At 48.3% G+C, this 20,561-nt stretch overlaps 1 pseudogene; it reads right to left on the bottom strand.

The window, feature by feature from the left end:
- Positions 1–2,374: 2,374 nt before the first annotated feature.
- On the bottom strand, positions 2,375–10,960 carry LOC142861647 (mitotic spindle assembly checkpoint protein MAD2A pseudogene; annotated as a pseudogene).
- Between the last annotated feature and the right edge of the window lie 9,601 nt (positions 10,961–20,561).

The raw sequence follows: 20,561 nt of genomic DNA, 5'->3' as shown, positions 1-20,561 counted from the left end.
CAAACCAGACAACCATGGAAAAGGGGAAGGTGGAAAGAGATCTGCAGCCAAGAGGGCACCCTTTGGAAAAGAAGGACTGTCCAAGTACCAGGTGTGAAGGTTTTAAATAGAAACCTGCTTACACTGCACTTAGAATAACAACAGCTGGCACTTTGAGGTCCCCGTTCTTTTCAGAAGACTAACGTTTAACTTCCAGACAATTCTGGGGCAGCCTAACATCACATGAGTTCACGGTAGCAGATCTCCAGCTCTGCGGCCCATTCTGCCTGTATCTCAAGCCTCCAGGTTTGGAGTTTGCTTCTCAGTCACACGCCAAACCTCTCACATCCCAGATTGCACACAAGGGCTGCTTTTCAAAATGCAGTCATACATGGGAATGCTATGACATCAAACCCTTAAAAATGTGGAAACTTGGATTTCAAAATACTTGATGGGTTCAGGTATTTTGAAGCCTTTGACTGGCAGTGACTTTGCCTACGGATCGTTTGTGTGACCGAGACGGGCTCGTGCTCAGTAAGTGGAACCAGGTATTCACACAGGCGGGTGCTGGCACTGCAGACGGCTCTCTCTGATCTGGAAATATTTTCCCTTCAAACAGGAACAGAGAGGGTACTTTAGGGTCACTTGCAAGTTCACAAAAGGCTTTTTCAAATCAGACGACAGAGAGGGGGCTCTGAGTTTTTGGTTGCACACCCGTGAGCTTTCGAACCCTAGCGCTGCAGTGCGGTGAGCCTCCGGCCACTCGACGTGTCTGGGGCGGGAGGCTGGGCGCTTCCATGGGGTTACAGCTGGGTGGAGGAGGTGACGGAGGGCCCGCTTCCTCCAGGTGTCTCTGACACAGACTTTCCAGTCCGGCTGCTGACTCAGGCGGCGTCCCTTTTCCAGTGGCTTGGGCATGAGCTCTCTCTGGAAGCCGGCGTGACGGCCGCCTGCCGGCGTGGGGCTGCCTCGCTGACAGCTCCGCCAGCCAAACAGCTCTGTTAACAACCTGGGGAGGGTGACAGCATTTCACATGCATTTCCCCCTTAGGAACTCATAAAAAGACAGGACAAACTGGCCCCAGCGGAGCAATATCTGCATCCCTTAGTCACAGGAGGCTCTGCCTTTCCTCAGGGACGACCCCACTGCCCTGTGTCTGTGTATGAATTCAGAGGGGCAGCCAGGAGAAGGAGGGAAGAATGTGACACAGCATTTGCCCAGCTCCTCAAATCTCTCCCATGAATCAGAAGACACAGTGGTTCCCCTGAGCTTAAGGAATCTACTTAGATTCTTAAAGTAGAGTGAATTCCTCAATCACCCGGGAAATGTTTGCAGAAGCACCCAGCACCTAGACAGCTGCCAGGCGCTCAACAGACACTGCCGAGTGGACGTGCCAGGCGCTGTCTGGGCTCTGGCTGCAGAGCTGGCACTCCAGTGGGGAGGCAGATGAGGAAAAAGACAAGTAACACGTGCTATTTTATTTACTGACTTTAGATACGTGGTTTCACTCTGTCATCCAGGCTGGAGTATAATGGCAAGATCATAGCTCACTACAGCCTCGAACTCTTGGGCTCAAGTGATCCTCCTGCCTTGGCCTCCTGAGTAGCTGGGACTATGGGTACGTGCCATGTGCCTGGAAAATTTTTAAATTTTCTGTGTGTGGGGGGGTCTCACTACATTGCCCAGGCTGGTCTCGAACTCCTGGATTCCAGTGATCTCCTGCCTCGGTTTCCTAAAGTGCTGGGATTACAGGTGCGAGCCACTGTGCCTGACCAATGTGCGCTTCTTTAGATGGGGACAAAAGCTAGAGGGAAATCACAGGTGGAAGGGGGACATGCATGGAAGGGTCTGGGGAAGAGGGTGGTTGGGACGGCCTCACTGCTAAGGGGCACGTGAGTAAACACGGAAAGGGAGGGAGGGAGGGGGCAGTGTGGATGACTCGGGAGAGAGTTCCAGCTGAGGGCATGGCATGTGCCACGGCCCTGAGTTGGAAGTGTCTGGTGTGTGCGAGCACCTGTCCCCCAAAGTTCACACACTGGAAACCTGATCCCTAATGCAGAGGTGTTGGGAGGTGAGACCTTTCAGAGGGGGTTACTCATGAATGGATTAGTGCCAGTATCTCCTGAATGGGTTCCCTATAAAAGGAGGGGTTTGGCCTTTTTTGTCTCTCTTTCTTCCCCCATTCCTGCCCTTCTGCCTTTCACCATGGGATGGAAGATGCAGTATGAAGGCCCTCACCAGACACCAGTGCCTTGACCTTGAACTGCCCAGCCTCCAGAAACTGTGAGAAGGAAATTTTTGTTCATTATAAATTACCCAGGCTCAGGCATTCTGTTAGAACAGCACAAAACAGGCTAAGGCAGAGCCTCATCTTCAAAAACTTCCGTAAGCATACTGAAGGGAAAAGATCATTATTATAAGATGATATGACAGTGACAATGTTAGATAAAACAGGCTGCAAAATAACCTGTGTTGGGGTAAGTAACAGGAACAGGCAGCTGGAGCTTCTCCGGAGTGAGGCAGGTTGTTTGGGCTTCTGAGGACTGCAAGAAGAGAAGTGATCTGGGATTGAAATCGCACAGTGAACCCTGCGGACCCCATGGTCTGCCGACCCTCGAGTGAGGAGAGGTGTTCTGAAACCTCCTCTGGCGACCGGAGTAGCACTTTAGATAGGACAGAGCGGAGTCTTTATTTTAAAATGACAAGCATCTCCTTCTGTTGAAGTCAAAGGAAGACAGAGCTCACTTCTTTTTTTTTTTTTATTTTTATTTTTTTTTGGTATATGCTCACAATGGAACAGAGCTCACTTCTTTACACCTGGGCCATATCTCCTTCACATCATTCCAGTCTTGTGTTTACGTCAACGACCATTGGTCTCATTGTCCTCCCGTCAGGACACCCAGCAACCAAACTCTGTCTGGTCAACACTGATAAAGAGAAAGCTTTCTTACCGAATCTGCCTTTGTCTCCGGTACCTAAACCATCTCCTGGTCCAGATTTCTCCCGTTCAGATTTTCTGAAGGCACCGTTCAGATTTTCTTAGGGGAAGCCATCACAGCACATGATGCCCATGATTATTTTGGGATCCAGACCAAGTCGCTGTCACTTAGCCTCCCACCACTTGATCATGCTAAGATAAAGCAACTACTGCAGAGCAGAGATAAAAATAAAGAGCTCCCCCACGTCAGACTTTGGCCACTCGCTTTCTCCCCGCCACTGTCCTGCTGAACAGCTCAGGACTTGGACAAACAGGTCGATGATATTTCAGCCCTTTGCTGCATCTGGTCACTTGGAGCTGGGCCCCTGTCACTACTGTGCAGGGCCACCTTTCCCCACTGCCCTGTTTTCCCAGAACCTCTGTGAACCCAGAGAACGTCACTCCATAAATGTGTGTTCTTCAGATAAGTATTTTGAGCCCTTGCGAGCTTTTGTTTTTGTTTTCACCAGTGTGGGGGGCTGGCCAAGAGGACACTGTGGCCTGTGGGACATCCTTACTTTTGGAGGTGGCTTCCATGGCACTCTGAGTCACTCTCACACCACACAAGTGGAGCCATCCTGGAATAAATACTTTTTTTTTTTTTTTTTTTAACAAAACCCTACCGTTTCCTGGCAGTTTGAAGCTCACGAGGGGATGGTCCAGGAGCGAGGTGTTGCAACACCAAGGGGGCAGGTCGAAGGAGGGACAGCCGTGCCACGGGAAACTTGGCCTCACCGTGCTGATGCTGGGTCTGCTTCTACAGGGAGCAGTGAAGGAAGCAGTGAGAAGAGCCGGGGTCCAGACAATGCCAGGGAGGGCAGGGGACTGGGGGGAGCAGAGAAGGCTGCCCCGGGCGCCCTGAGGAACTGGATCAGATGCCAGTGGGAACGCTGTCTGCTGACCGGCAGCTCCGATGCCTCTGCTGAAACCCCAGCTGTGCTGGGAACTGACCTCATTCATGAAGTAAACATTGAATCAGACACCAGCAGGCCTAACCCTGGTTGAGTGGAAATAACATGGACGTTTCCATAATTATGAAGCTGCCAATTGGATTTGGCAAGAGAATCTCTAAATATGTCAATCGGAATGAGTTCATTACCTCCTCTTGCCAACTTAATCAGAAGCCAGTTGCCTTGTTGCGGTTGAAATTATTTGTATTAAAATGCTTTACTTACATCTGAGCTTTTATATTCCAAATAATGTACTGGAAAGCAGCGTAGTCTAGCAACTGGAAGACAATATTGGGAATCCGGCGGTTGGCGCCCAGTCCTGGCCACATCGGGAGCGCTTTGTGCCAGCAGTAACCGCACTCAGCCTCGTAATCCTGTTCTCGGGAGGCGGGGGCCGTGCAGCAAGGTCCTGTCTCATGACACAAGCCGGGCGAGAGTCCTGGTTCTGGTATTTGTGTGTGGGGTCCCTGCGGTCACGGACACTGCAGGTTTGCGCAGCTCGCCTGGCATTACGCTACACAGACGCTGTGCACCCAAGACGCAGGCTCTTCACGCCCTTGACTTCCCCGATCGCCCCACGTCACACGGTTCATTCAGGAGACGAAGGAGTTAGTCTGTTACTCCATGGTGGCTGAGACCACTGTTTGCAATGCAGTTTCACAATGTGGGGGAGAAATAATTCCCATTATTCCTTTCTAATCCTTGTTTACTGACACCGCCTGAGTTCAAACCCCAGCTCTAGCCCTGGTAAGAAGGGTGACCCAGGGCAGGTTACTTAACCTCTTTTCTGTGCCTGAATTTCCTCATCTATAAAAAATGACGAAGGCAGCACCTACCTCATCGTGCTGCTGGAAGATTAAAGCACTGAGAACGAAGAGCTCAAAAGGGATTAGCCTTTGTCTTAGTCTGTTTGTGCTGCTCTAACAAAATGCCACAGACTGGGTAATTTTTAAATAATAGCCATTTATTTCCCAGAGTTCTGTGAGAATCCACCATTAAGGCACTGGTGTTTGGTGTCTGATGAGGGCCTTCTTGCCACAACCTCACAGGAGGCAGGAGGGCAAGAGGGCCAAGCTCACTCCCTTGAGAACCTTTTATAAAATAAGGCCCGTGGCCAGGTGTGGTGGTTCATGCCTGTAATCCCAGCACTTTGGGAAGCTGAGGTAGGAGGATTACTTGAGGCCAGGAGTCCAAGACCAGCCTGGGCAACATAGTGAGACCCCGTTTCCACACACACACACACACACACACAGAAAAAAAAAAAAATTAGCTGGGCATGAACCTGTAGTCCCAGCTACTTGGGAGACTGAGACAGGAGGACTGCTTGAACCCAGGAGTTTGAGGCTGCAGTGAGATATGATGATGTCACTGCACTCCAGCCTGGGAGACAGAGAGAGACCTTGTCTCTAAAAAAAAGGCATCTAATCACCTCCCAAAAGGCCTCACCTCTCAATACCACCAGCATAGGGATTAAGTATAACATGGATTTTGGAGGAGGCACCGTCATTCAAACCACAGCAGCCCTGGTTATCATTATTACTATTATTATTAGTCTGAATGGGCAAGAACAGACCACATGGAGTAGCTGTTTGAGAAATTTACAAAGGGTAAATCAACAACTACATTCCAGGCATGGTGATAAAAAGCCAGGTGACCAGAGCTATGACCAATGTGCCATGGCACTTAAATCAGTTACCCAGTTTCTCTTTTATTTCCTTTATCTGTTACGTGGGGCTCATGTTTACTGTTCCTTCCTTAGAAAGTCCTGTCTGATTTTGATGTTGGAATAGCGCAAAGAAAGGTGCTATAATGTGCTATCACTTCATTTGGAGATGGTTCTGTTGCTTATTTTCCTTGTTGCGCCCACAGCTGAAGTGAACAGCGCACGCCCACAGGCCCGTCTGGCAGGGCCGTGGAAGCTGTTTCGCCAGCTCATGACTTCCGTGGTTGCCATGTGTCAGTCTCACAAAGACCTTTCTCCAATCAAACTAAGCCATCCTCCCTGGTTCCTTCCAATGCTGTCACAGTTACTAATGGACCCTCCTCCCATTTCTCATGAAAGCCTTGTGGACAGTGACAAAAAGGTTGTTAGAGCCTGAAGGTAGAGCTCCGTGAAAGGTGATGCTATTTGCTCCAGGCCACACAGCTAATTAGGGCCCGAACTGGAATCTGTGCCCAGGCCCTGTGTCCCAGGTGAAGGTTCCTTACGTTGCCCATGACTTCCCCAAGCATGGTGAGGTGGAATTGTAATAGCAGATGGGACAGTGCTGTCTCAAGGCATCCTCCAGTGGCATGCCAAGCAGTTTTGTTCTTGGCCCTAAACTCTTAACATTCTATCAACAACTTTGATAAGGCCAAAGATAACTGCCTATCAACTGTGCAAATAACAGCAGTCTGGGAAGGAAGGCCAATACACTGGAATTGCCAGATCAGGATCCAAAATTATCTCAACAGGAAGGAATGATTGGTCGAATCCAACAAGATAAAATTTAACTGGAATACATGTAAGGTCCTGCATTTAGCTCCAAAACTTGATTGCAAAAGTATAGGATGTGGTCAGAAAACATGTCCAATCTCACCCGTAATCAAAGAAATGCAAATTAAAGCAACTATGAGATAAACATTTTTCTCTATCAGATTGGCAATGATTAAAAGAATGAAAATTCCCCACGTTGGTGGCTAGGGTGTGGGGAAACAGGCTCTCTTGTAAACCACTTGTGGGTGTATAAGCAAAATCACCCTTTCTGGAGGGTAATCTGGAAATATAGAGCACAACAAACTTTGTCCCAGAAGTTTCATTCATAGAAATGCATCCAAAGGCAAATATGAAAAGATTTATGTACAAGGATATTCATAAAGCCACTATTAAGAACTTTTTTTTTTTTTTGGTGTGGTAGAGTGTTCAGTTTGAGAACAGAAGACTGGGAGGCCCCAGAAGCGTATTACACAGCTATTGTCAAATACTTGATGCCACAAAGAGGAGGACTCAAGGTCTCTGTAGTGCCTGAAGGCCAATTCAGGACTTACAAGAGATAGATTTGGCTTAATATTTACAAAGCACATACTAACAAACAATTCTGTTCAAAATTAGGATGGGCTTCCTACTACATTCCCAACTACTGGCACATGGCCCTCTGTCAAAGATGTGGGGGAGGACAGTCAGAGTTCTTTAGCCATTGGGATAAAATGCCTGTCTTGGTTCCTTCTAACACAAAGCGCCACTGAATCTATGCTGCATTAAACCAAGAAAAGGCAGAGTCACCACTCCAGTTGAAGGGAGACGGGTGTTCACATCAGGTTCCAGTTCTAGACACCGAGCTCCAAGAACAAAACAAGAAACCTTCCTGCTGCCCAACACCACTCTTACTGAGAGCGGGCAGGAGGTGACGCCCATCCCTACCCCTGCCCCCAACCTCTCAGGAGTACCGGCTGCACATCAGGATCCTGACGGTAAACCTAAGGGAAGCTTTTATCTGAACCTCAAGAAAAGAAATAAAAGATGAGTGCTGCTCTTAAACCACTTCCACTGGATTTGGGCTTCTCAAAGACAGGCATATGGGGTCAGCATTTCACTGCTCTATCTACATCTTTTCTCTTTTGCATTAGTCTCATCTAAAACGTTCTGTTACAATTAGCAATCACCTCTGTCTATAGTATATCCAGCACCAAAATATGGAGAATTCAGTACTTTTTTTTTTTTTGGTTATATAGCAGCAATAGGAAATTCAGTACTTTTTGATGCTTACATTGGAATGGGCGAGGCTAACAGTTTCCACTTCCGTGAGGGCAGCCGAACAGTAAACCCTGGACTACGCGCTGCACATCTGCCATCTGTTCTCTTACATTTGCTGATCGCTTCAGTTTATTAAGTCCTTCCTGGCTTCTTCATTCAATCCTCCCATCAACCATGTCAGGTGGCCACTGTGAAACACATTCATCAGGAACCCTTTACAGAGCCCTTACTGTGGGTGAGGCACCATGCACCGTGTCACCATCATACCAACTCTGGAGCCAGGGCCAGCCTCCCTCCAACCCCAGGGTGGCAGAGTAATCTTTTTTTTAAATGTACAAATTTAACCTTATTTCCCCATTTTCATCTAAAGCTTGATTTTACAAAACTCACACAAAAAATTTTTTAAGAGTTCTGTATCACAGTAAATTAAACAGTAGAAATACCCATTGCTTCATGGGTTCAACTTATATAAATTAAAATCAAATAATTGGAAATGTATTCAATATGGAAACTATACAATGAAATAAATGACAGAAGGACGTAACAGAGCAATATGTTATTACTTATGGATTATTAGTTATTTTTAGGATTTAAACAAAGATTCTGAATATTCATACTTCTTTTGCTGTATTTTATATTTAAATTTCTCCCTACCTACATTGAGTCAAGCTACTTGACCAAAATGTCTGACTTGGGTAAGTAATTAGCTTCATAGCAAAAGTTCTTCCATCTACAGTTACCCTTCAATGAAGTTAACATTACAGTTCTGACAAAAATCTGTTGGTTCCCTTTGAACAATGTGCAATGAATTCACTATGTCAACCCTATGGTAAGTCAAAAAGGTACCAAAAAAAATGGAACAATTATACATAGTTTAGTAAAGTATAATGTTGGTTTTCCCCATCTAAAAATTAACCAATGAAATAAAACATTATCAACTATAGTTGACTTAGGTTCAGGAAAGCCACATTTAAAAATGATTTATTACATGATTTTCCTCATCGCATCCTTAGTCATTGACAGGAATTTTGTAGGCTACCATGCTGTTTACTTTGTGGATTGTAGTAGTAAATGAACGAAGACGGACTTCCTCAGAATTGGTAATGAACTGTGGTCCCGACTCTTCCCATTTTTCAGGTACAACCAAATCTTTGTCTGTATAAATCAGTAGATCAAATGAACAAGAAACTTCCAACAGTGGCAGAAATGTCACTATAGCTGTGATCTGTCTGATCACTGAACGGATTTCATCCTGGATAGCTTTCTGAGACTTTTCTCTGGGTGCACTATCATCTTTTGCAGTCTTGTCACACTCAATATCAAACTGCCATCTTTCAAGGACCTCACACTTTCAATATTTGATATAACTACAACCAGTTTCTGAACTGAACACTTGTATAGCCAATCTTTTAGTTGTTCCACCACGTTGTTTAGATATTTTATGACCTCGAGATCAGTAGTTACAAGCAAGGTGAGTCCATATTTCTGCACTCAAGTAAAGGTTTCAGATAGATAAATGGCACGCTGATATAAAATGCTGTTGATGCCAAATGAGAAGAACTTGGCCACGATTTCAGCGATCCTGTGCAGGGTGATGCCCTGCTCCTGGGCGAGCTGCAGCACCATGGCCAGGCCCACGGACGAAGGCGCCCACGGACAAAGGCACGCACGCGCAGCTGGCAGACAGTGACCTCGGCGGCTGCCACGGCACTTCCCGGCCAGGCATTTCCCAGAGTAATCTTTTCGTGAGACAATTCCTATAGTATCACTCCCAAGACCAGCCCTAGGTGGCCTCCAAGGCCCTGCATGGGCTGCTCCTCACTCCAACTCCAGCATGTATGTCACCCAGATCCCTCACTCTGAGCTCAAGCCACATGGGCCTCCACTTCCTCTAACTTGTCAACAGCCATAGGATTTCTGCACATATTCTCCCCTTTGCTTAGAAGGTTCCCCTTGTCCCATGCCTCATTTTTATGCATCCTTTGGATCTTAATGTTATAAGCTGAATTGTGCCTCCCCCGCAATTCATATGTTGAAGCCTAAACCCCTAGCATGTCAGAAGGGACTGTATTTGGACATAGGCCCATTAACATGATTATGTTGAAATGGAGCCACTAGAGTGGGCCCTAATCCAGCATGATAGGTGTCTTTAGAAGAGATTAGGACACCTAAGAGACACCAGGGGTGTGTACACACACAGAAGAAAGACCATTTGAGGACTCAACAAGGAGGTGGCCATCTGCAAGTCAAAGAGGAATGCCACAGGAGAAACCAAAGCTGCTGACACCTTGAGCTTGGACTTCTAGCCTCCAGAACTGTGAGAAAATGAGTGTCTGAATGTCTGCTGTTTAAGCCCCCCAGCCTGTGGCACTTTGTCATGGCGGCTGGAGCAGATGCAGACAGGTAGAAGTCACTTGCTCAGGGAAGCTCTTCCCCACCCTGCCTTTTAAGCTCTACCTGCTTTTCCTTCATCACACTTATCACAATTCATGAAGCATCAATTATCTGGGTGACTACGTGGCTATTGTCTGTAGCCCCTTCCTCAGTGTACAGACCCCTGGGAAGCTGGGGAACGTTCTGGTTTTTCATTGCATCTCCAGCAGCTAGCATAGTGCTTGCTGCCATGTAGGAGGTGTTCCATATTGCTGAATGAAAGGCTGAGGTATCATCTCAACCACCTTAAAAATTAGGTAACAGGCTCAGGAAGGTTAAATAAATTTTTTAAAGACCACAAAGCAACTAAGCAGCAGAGGCGGACTGGAACACAAGCCCCGAAAGCTCCAGCTCTTAACCACTGCTTAACCCTCCGATTTTCAAATGCATTCTCCCCACAGATACTGACTGAGCACCTATCATGTGTCAAATTCTATCTAGGAATTGGGGGTACAGCAATAACAAAACAGACAAGTCCCTGCCTTCATGTGAAGAGTGACATAAAATAAAGAAGTAAATTACATGGTACATTAGAAGGTGATACATGCAGTGGAGCAAAAGGAAGGGAATGAGAATGTGGGCTTTGGGGGATGTGATTTGCAATTTAAAATCAAGAGATCAGAGAAGTCCTTTTTGAGTAAGGAATGTTTGAGCCAAGGGAGCCCTAGGGATAACTAAGGACAATTACGCAGAAATAAAGGCAAGTTCAGTGTCCTACAGGCAGAAGTAAGCCTGGCAAAATGCCAGTGTTGCCAGTTAAGTGAGCAAGAGAGTCAAGAATGGACAGGAGCTCAGTGAGGTTGTGGAAACTTGGTCTTGTAGGTGGAGCATTTCTGGCTGTAGTAAAACTGGCTTTTGCTCTGAGATGGGAGGTTTGGAAGGTTTTTCATAGAGAAGTCACATAATATGACTTTTGACAGAGTTACTCAGGTTGTTATGTGAACATAAACGGAGGGGGAGAGGGGTAAGGGGAGGAGAAGGGGCAATAGTTAGGAGGCAGTTACAATAATCCAGGTGAGAGATGATGGAGGCTTGATCTAAGATGGTGTCAGTGGAGGTTTTGCTAACAGATTGGATGTTGGATGAAGGAGAACTCAAGGTTCGGAGCCTGAGAAGCCAGAAAGGTGGAGGTGCCATTTTCTGAGACGAGGAAGAGTCCCAGGCTGGAGGTAGACAAATGGGAATCATCAGCATATAGACACAGTTGTTAAAGACATGAAACTGGATGAGCTCATTAAGAGATTAAGTGAAACGAGAGAGGAGTCCAAGGAGCCAGTGCTGGGGGCACTGCTACCTTTAGAGGTCAGGGGAAAGAGGAGCTAGCAAATGAGACAGAGGAGGGGCTGGCGTGGGAGGAAAAACCCAAGTGTGTGCGGTTCCAAAAGCCGAGTGAGGAAAGTTTCACGGAGGAGAGGGTGATAAACTGTATCAAAGGTTTCAAACAGAGCAAGTAAGACGAGGACTGGGAGATTAAGAGTGTCACACAAAGAGTGGGATGAGAGAGCTGGACAAAGAATTGACTCTTTCAAGGTGTTATGATAGTCAGAAAATGAGAGATGGGATGGGAGCTAGAGGCACGAAAGGGCTTTCTTAGGAAGGGAGAAATAACATATTTGTATGCTGATGGGGCTGATCCCGTCGAGAAGAAACTGAGGCTCAAAAAGGTTAGGTTACTCCTGCCGCTAGTCTACTACAGACTCTTCGCACTACGAAGCTACTTAAGTGAACTTGAGTCTTACTGTGCCTCCTGCCTTACATGGAATCCGACCTAGGGCGGTCTGAATTTTTACTTTAACTGGGCCATCGAATATTTAGTACCTTAAGTCAAGAAGCGCCTCAAATTGATGTTTGGACGCAGACCCTGGCTCAGCTCCCCAGCAGGGCCTCGCGCGTGCTTTCGAAACCTCGCCGCCGTTCTCCTCCAATCCCGTCTCGGAGGCGGGGCTCAGTGAGCCGTCTCTCCAGCAATGCCTTTGCCAGTCAGGGCTCAGGGCTTCTGAACAGCGGGTGGCGCCTTCTGATGACGTCACACACCCTCAGCGCTTGCGTGACGTAAGCCCCGCCTCCCTAGAGAAGGCTCTGCAGAGCGGCAGATATGAAAAGGAGCCTGAGACACTGCGCATGTGCGGTGTCAGGTTGGCCCAGGTTTTGCAGACTGGAGTCGGGTTTGAGGTTTGCTGGTTCTCACTAAAGTGCCTTTCATCTTAGCCGGAGAAATCATCGGAGATGCTATAGGTTCCGTTCGGTCCTCTCAGAGCCCTCTTGCAGGCAGATACCTGAGAGTCAGACTATTATTCGTTCACTTCATCTTGCCTGTCTATTACCTCTGGCGAGATTCTCCCTGCATCTCAGTCTTTCTTTCTTTTCTTTTCTTTTCTCTTCTCAGTCTTTTTTCTCCTCTCCCCTCCCCTCCCCTCCCCTCTCCCCCCCTCTCCCCTCCCCTCCCCTCCCCTCTCCCCTCCCCTCCCCTCCCCTCCCCTCCCCTCCCCTCCCCTCCCCTCCCCTCCCCTCCCCTCCCCTCCCCTCCCCTCCCCTCTCCTCTCCTCTCCTCTCCTCTCCTCTCCTCTCCTCTCCTCTCCTCTCGAGTCTCACTTTGTTGCCCAGGCTAGAGTGAGTGCCGTGGCGTCAGCCTAGCTCACAGCAACCTCAAACTCCTGGGCTCAAGCGATCCTCTTGCCTCAGCCTCCCGAGTAGCTGGGACTACAGGCATGCGCCACCATGCCCGGCTAATTTTTTCTATATATATTAGTTGGCCAATTAATTTCTTCCTATTTATAGTAGAGACAGGGTCTCACTCTTGCTCAGGTTAGTTTCGAACCCCTGAGCTCAAATGATCCACCCGCCTCGGCCTCCCAGAGAGCTAGGATTACAGGCGTGAGCCACCGCGCCCGGCCTTCAGTCTTAAAATGCTAGTTGCATTCCCAGATTGCTGCTGCCAGCGAGCTCCCTCTAGCAGGCCATCTCCTTTCTAAGCTGGTGCTTCTAAATGTTGTGCGCTGGAAAGATCAGTACCATGCTTTTCAGCACCGGTTGTCAAGGAAGGGTAACTAGACTGAGGACCAGAGAAGTTCAGCTATGAATCAAGTATTTGAACTTTTACGTGCTAGGACTTGTGACTTCGGTTGACTGCTTGTGGTTCTTTCACATTCTTAGCCAGAATCCAGACCTTTGACTTTGCCAAGTAAATGACCTCCAGGAGAATGAGATGTCACTGTTCTAAAACTGAGAATCCTTTTGCTTAATTACTTATTCACTGACGTTGATTAAGCACCTATTCCATGCCGGTTACTGTGTTGAGTCCTGGGGCTACAGTGAGGATGCCGTCCCTTCTTCCATCAATGGTAGTACATTTCATTGATTAATTCAAGAAACGTTTATTGAACGCCATCTGTGTGCTAGGCAGGGTTTAGATCATTAACGTTCATTGAAAGAATGAAGTGTGATCTAAGATCTAGCATGAAGCTGGGAATTGATTTGAATTTGAACCTTGGCCCTGCTCCTTACTTGCTATGTGATCTTAGGTGAGTTACCAACCACCCTGTACATCAATTTCATGATCCATGAAAGTGGGCATAATAATGCCTACCTTCTAGGGGTAATATGAGAGTTCAACCTCATGGTACAGTTTGGGGACCCTTTTCTTTCCACTTCCTTCCATTTCTTCCCTTCAGAAGAATGAAAAAGAAAAAAATCCACAACGTTCTCACTCCTTACTCACAGAACACTACCGCTAGTGGGAAAACAGCCCCCTGAGCAGCACATGATCTCCGTGGCCATCCACAGATTCTCCTCAAATTGTTTTAAAAGCAGCTTTCATCTACATACTGCTTTTTGTGGGTCTGTATGCTGAGGCCCAGTTATAAATAAGCAGAGCCCCCACCTCACTCCCAAACAATGCCTCTAAAACCATCGCAATCCAAAAGGAAAAGAAATTTTTTTTCTTTAATTGCGTGATGACCTGAAGCTAACCAAGGTGTTGGCAGGTGGCCTGTGAGACTGTGTCAGATCCTGGGTTACTGTCTGAAGAGGGACAGTGCACCGTAAGGGTTGGGGAGCCGGTGTCTGGCTTCTTTGTCACCACAAGGCCTGTGGTTTCCAACTCTGTCTGCACCGAGTCCCACTAACCAACAGCGGGAGAGAAAACAGACGTGCACACAGGCGGACACACGCATACACACACACACCCCCAGACTTGCGCAGCCTTCAGAGGAAGTGGAGCACCAGATGTCCTGGGTTTCCTGTACGATGCTTCCACAGCTGGTCGAGTCTGTGGTTGTGGTTTGTCTGTCTCGGGCTCATGTGAGAGACAAAAGCTGGGCTGACGGGAAACCTCTCCTCCTGGCTCCCCCTCCCCAGCTCGGACCCATCAGCTACACAGAAACCAGGCAGCCCAGAAATTTCCTGAAGCACCCAGAGCTCGATTCTCTCAGGAAGAGCCTGAATTCCCTTATCCCCAAGGAGCAGCCTCTGGGCTGATGGCTGGCACTCACAGAACCTGGGGACGGTGGGAACCTCTCCAAATATGCCATTAATAAAGGCCACCATCCCAGCTGAACAGAATGAAGCTGAGGCCAGGTTGCTAAAGCCTCTAATCCGGTGCCTGGCACAGAGCTGCCGCTTGAAAAACACTCAACACATGAAGGAATGATTGAGAAACAGAGAACTTCATCTTTGGGGGTTGAGTATAAGAGTTCCAGCTGGGCATCGTCGGCTTTGGATTCAAACAGACAAGCCTTTGAAACAGTACTGTGCTGCTGATTTGCTGTGTGATTCGGAGCAAGTAATTTAGCCTCTCTGGGCCGGTTTCTGCACTTGTGAAACGGAGACCATTAAATCTATTTCCTGAAGTTGTGAAGGCCCAATGAGACACCATACGTGGATTTCCTTGACAGAGTCTTTCTCAGAAACTGCTCAGTGGTTGCTGGGTTCCCTTTTCTCCTTGCAACACTGCAGTTTATTTAGGGAGAGACACTAAAAAGCCAACAAGATAAAACAAGGAACAACCACAGCACTGATCCCAAGACAACTGCCTGGTGGGGCCATGTAGCAAGAGAACTGTGTTGGTGCCCACTGGGAGGGAATGTTGAGAGAAGGGGCTGGGGCCATCCCAGGGTCTCCAGGCTCTGGAACGTGGTACCCAGTGTCCTCTGGGTGCTGAGTAGGATTAGTGTCTTGGAGATGAGAGGGAGGACAGGCAGAGTGCGCCCTCACCCCGTAGCTCAGTAGTGACCTGAACGATCATGGCTACCGCTCAGTCTGCATTTGGGGCTGGAAAGGGACTCCTGCCCTGAGCTCTACCCTTAAGCAGGCTCCACTCAGCCCTCCTGCACTGCGTCCCTCCTTATGAGATGAGGCATCTACAGCTGAGTGCAGCCAGTAGGGCCACTGCCTCTGAAGTCTGACCGACTAGGTTCCGATGTTGACTCTCATCAGCTGTACAACCTTGGGCAAGTTACTTTACCTCTTTGTGCCTCTCTTTCCTCATTTATAAAATGGGTAAAATAATAACCACACCATAGGTTATCATAACTGCAAAGATTCAAAAAGTTAATAATATATGTAAAGCACTTAGCATGGCTGCGAATGCATGGCAAAGGATCAGTAAATGTTAACTGTTCCACACACAGATGGGTTTGATTCTTAAACAACCTACCTATATGTAGGTTCTGATATTAACTGCATTTTACAGATGAAAAAACTGAGGCACAGAGAGGGGAAGTAATGTCTGCAAGGTCAAGGTTGCAAGATCAAGGTTGTAAGGTTGTACTTATAAAATAAGTAGCAAGGCCGAGACTTTACTCCAGTTATTTCTGGCACTTTCTGATGTGTGCAGTTTAACCGCCTCTGCCAGCTGCATTTTCCCCCTTTCCTCTGAGTCCCCCACTCCTACCCCTTGATGCTCAGCCTCTCCTGCCACCCAGGATTGCACCACCTGCAGCCTCTGGCTGGACTTGCTTTCTTAGATCAAGGTCTTGACTCTTGACTAACATTTCCCTGTAAAAACCGACCTTGCAGAGTGACTTCTTACAAGCAGTTGTTTCTAGCTGAGAACAACCTGAGTTAATTCATGAGAAGGTCTCAATATTCTAGGACTCTTTGTATTTTAACCTAAAGAAATGCCTCTTATGGGAAAATTTCAGGTACAAAGAGCAGTCTGGCAGGGGAGACATTTTTACTGGTTGCTTTGGTTGGGGAGGTGACCCTTTGCTGTGCCACTCAAATCCCACAGCTCTGTTGGTGGCTTCCTCCCCTCCCACTGTATGCAGCTGACCCAATGGCAGAAGGCAGCATGGAGCAAGGGTTTTCAAACTTAGCATCATTATTGCCTGGGAAGCTTTTAAAGTGCAGATAGATTCCTAGGCGCTGGCTCAGTGTGTCTGAACTACATTTTGAAAAATATTTGTATTGTGGCAAGAGACACAAGACCTAGGTTCAATTGCTCTAATTAGCTATGTGACCTTGGACTTAATCCTTCTGAGCTTCAATGTTCTCATCTTTAAAATAGGAGTGAAGTCTATCCCATCCACCTCTTGGGGCATCACCCGGGAAAGTGCTTCGTGCCCTGTTAAATGCCTTGTAGCGTGACAGCGTTTCACTTTTTTGCTAGTACTCATTCAGGTGCTATAGAGAAATACAAAGGAAAGCACAGACCCCGGCCCCAGCTTCAGAGTCCTTAAATCTTTGGGGCCCCTGAATGTAAGCTCATAAGCACTATTTGGGGTGAAGGCTGTTGGCCAGAGGGGAAGGAAGTGTCGTTTTCCGTCTCAAGTGTTCCGGTCTCTCCCCGTGAACAATATGGCAAAGTATACCAGAGTGTGCCAGGAGCTTGAATCAGTCAGGGAATGCCAGGCAGCGCTGCAGTAACGACCAACCCCTGGGGCTCAGTGGCTGAGCTTATTTCTCGATCATGCTATATGTTCCCGTGGGTTGGCAGGCAGTTCTCCTCCACAGACTCGTGCAGAGGCCCAGCTGACAGCAGTCCAGCCATGTGTGGCTGCGGCATCTGGAACATTCAGCCTCCATGGCTGCAGCAGCTGGGAGAACAGGGCATTGGCTTTCTACCACCTCGGCCTGGAAATGACACACATCACTTCTGCTAAATTTCACTGGCCAAAACTAGCCACGTGACCCAGCTGGGCAACGCAGGGAAACACATGGTGTGTTTGGTGAGCGTTCTTGTTTCTGCCACTGGAAACTTCCAAGAGTAGGGAGATCTGAAAACTCGTGGTCTGGGTTTCCAGCTGAGGCACAAAGACCGATGTCTCCTAGAGAGAAAGGGAAGGAAGACGCCTCTGTTGAGTTGCTTCTGCACCCCACTTGCCTATCCTCAACACGTGGGAAGAAAAGCAGTCTGTATCAAAGAGCCAGCAGTCTGGCCCAGGCCCTCCAAGATGGGGAGGAGCCATTTCCCAGCAGACCAGGAAATGCCCCAGGAGCCCCAAGGTTCTGTGGGCCCCAAGATGGGAGCTGACACAGCCAAGAAAGCCCAGGTCGGGCCGTGCGGAGGCCCAGGCGGTGTGCCTGGCTGCCCGCAGCTCCATCTCTGTGCAGAGCACAGCCGAAAACAACCCAGATATCTTTGGAAATAAAGAACACTGGATTGGAACCCAGCAATTTGGGACAGCAATTTTTCTGGAGCACACAGCTTGGGAATTTGCCTTAAGAAATCTTTCATTCCTAGAGCGTTGGTGGATAGATGGCACTTATTTGTTTAACCTCAAATCAAGCCGCAGCCCCCATTTCTGGGCTGCTTTGAGAGAGTTGTTTTAAAATAGCTGAACAAGCTGAAAATCATGGGTCTAGGTTGCTGGAATGGCTTTGCGGAAAGCAGCCAGGCTTAGGAAGTTCTTTAATTTTCCATAGAATGTGACAGGCAGTGGTCGGGGGCTAGGAGTGGGGGTTGGGGGAGGGGGGTGGATTGTCAGGGACAAGCAAAACCCGGGCCCTTTTTTGGGAAGACTCCATATTGGCTAGACTCTCTCTGCAATGGGTTCAGCCTTGGCCTGGTTAGTGTCCCCTTGGGGGCTCGGGTGGGAGGATTCCCTGGAGCATTTCTTTCTGAGACTGCTGTAGGCAGCTTTGCATTCGACAGAGTGGGATTCTTCTGTCTGACCAGCCTTCGCTCCCCTCGTCTTTGTGGCAGAACATCTCTTCTTTCCTTGGGGAACTTATTCCATTGGCTTAGCTAAGGCTGATTCAGTGGTGTGCATAAGTGCTTAACAGCCGGCTCTAGGGGTGGGGTGAGGAAGCCCTGACTTGTAGCGTTTGCTAATTTCCATGGTGTCCCACCATGGGCAGTTTCAAGCTACAAACATGACATCACTGAGACGTCGCTGAGCTGTGGAGTTGGGAGGAGATGAGCACACTCAGCTCTCACAAGCATGTAGCTGGTGCTGATTCTGCCCCGTCCAGGGATAGACACACAACCCAAAGATGTGATGCGTCAGAGTTCTTTGGGGCTGTCAGAGCAGACCGTTTCTTTTCTTTGGCATTGCTAAATAGATAGGATGTTAGTCTGGGGCTGCCAGCAGCCATGTTGCCAGCTAGAGGGAGAGTGTTTGATTGAGAGAAGGGAGAAAAGGGGCATCTGCATCATCTGAACTCCTGGATCCAGCCATACCTGAAGCTGTTATATTCCTGGGCTTTCCAATGACACCAATTACTATTCCCCCTTCTTTGCTTAGGTAGTGTGAGTTCCTGCCACCTGCCAATAAATATGTCATGAATAAAACAAATGGATCACCCATAGGAAGCCAATAAAATAGATTTGGCTTTATTTTGATTGTGGTGGTAAAACTCATTGAGTTGTATACTTTAAGTGGATGTAGCTTATTGTAAGTAAATTGTATCTCAATAAAGCTATTAAAAATATAAAACAATATGAAACAGATGTTTGGTATGTAAACAAAAAAATATATATAAAATAATAGATTTGGGGTGTGTGTTGTTTTGGGGGAGGGGTGGCTTTTTCCACGTCTAATTCTGCCAAGCAAAGGCCCAGGTGGGAAAACAAAATGAAAATAGAAGGACCATTGCATCACCAACATCAACCAGTACCTGCTTCAACCTGTACCGCGATTTTTATCCACCCACATACTTAATACCTGGGACTTTTGGGAGAAGAGACAGATGAAGGGAGGAAGGAAACAACTCCCTTGGAAGTGGGAAAAGCAGAATCCTCCCAGGCTGAAGGTGGGTGTTCTCTGCCCCTGCAAGCTCCGGAAACCAGCCAGAGTTACCATTATCCTTTGTCCAGTGACAACAGCCTTGCAGAGTGACAACAATGAACGGTGCAAAAGGGAAACCCAGCAAAGTTTGTGTGGCCTGGCCTCCCTTGAGAAGGAGGTGAAACTAATATGATATTAATCCATCCCCCTTTCTCTCTCTGGGGTGGGGGACAGGGTGAGCTCCCGGTTGCAAAGAAGGGGGAATCCCATCTCAGGCTGAGTCCTCCGTTCCTACCGCTCAGCCCTGGCTTAGGACCCTGAGGCTCCTGGCCTGCCGTCCCCTCCCCCGGACTGCTTAGGAGCATGCCCGGGTGCCTGGGACCACACCTCGTTTCTGGCACTGCCAACCGAGTTCCAAATGCAGTTGTGAAATATTGACACTCTGCTGCTGCTTCCCCACGAGGCCATGTGAGTGCACGCCCTACGCCTGGCTCTGCGAGCTTGAGCTCATTTAATTTTCACAATCCAAGAAGCAAATTCTCTGATAATCCCTACTATGCAGATGAGGCAAATGAGCCTCAGGGAGGTCAAGTTACTTGCCCAGGATCACACAGGAGGCATTACTGGACTTCGAACACACGTCTATGTGGCCCCAACCCTGGCTTTCCTGCTAGTAGCACAGCGTGCAAAGCAAAGAGAACTGACTTTATCTTTCTCACCCAGTGGCACCCAATTCATAGTGATCAGTTGCAAAGTAGGTGAGCCAGCCTTGGCAAGATGAATTTTAGATGCCTGCTGCCAGGATAGGAGCGCTCTGAGCACCGTGGCCAGGGCAGAGTTTTCCCGACTGACACACAGATTCCCCGCCCCACCCTCAGACCCTGGGGGGACAGCTGGGGGACAGAGCTGGGTAGCTCAGCTGCCAGGGGCCAGACCAGCCTGGGACCAGCTCACAGCTCTGCAGGAGTGGCTGGGCATAAGTGAGGTCCCTGGCTATGGGCACCACTCCCAGGGTGGCAAGTGCACACCGTTTCATGTCAGGCCAGGGCCTCTGCCCAGTCTGCCCCACATATACCTTTCAGATGCCTGCCTGGCCCCAAGGAGAGGGAGGGCAGGGCCATCAAGAGATCTCATGGCCGTTCTGATCTCCCGCAGGATGGACACAGGTGCGGCTCCTGTGCCTAGTTCACTCCGGTCTCCTGAAGCGTCCATTGGAATTACCCCCTTCCCTGCCTGTAGTTTGCCAAGAGTCTGCTCCTGGGAAAGGATTCTCTTTGGCTGAGATTTTAACTGGATTCAAGGGATGCTGGTTTGGTCTGATT

The sequence above is a fragment of the Microcebus murinus genome, chromosome 2 (genome assembly GCF_040939455.1).
Source record: "Microcebus murinus isolate Inina chromosome 2, M.murinus_Inina_mat1.0, whole genome shotgun sequence".
Classification (NCBI taxonomy): Eukaryota; Metazoa; Chordata; class Mammalia; order Primates; family Cheirogaleidae; genus Microcebus; species Microcebus murinus.
Note: the sequence above shows the minus strand (reverse complement) of the source record. Positions and strands in the feature narration are given on the sequence as shown.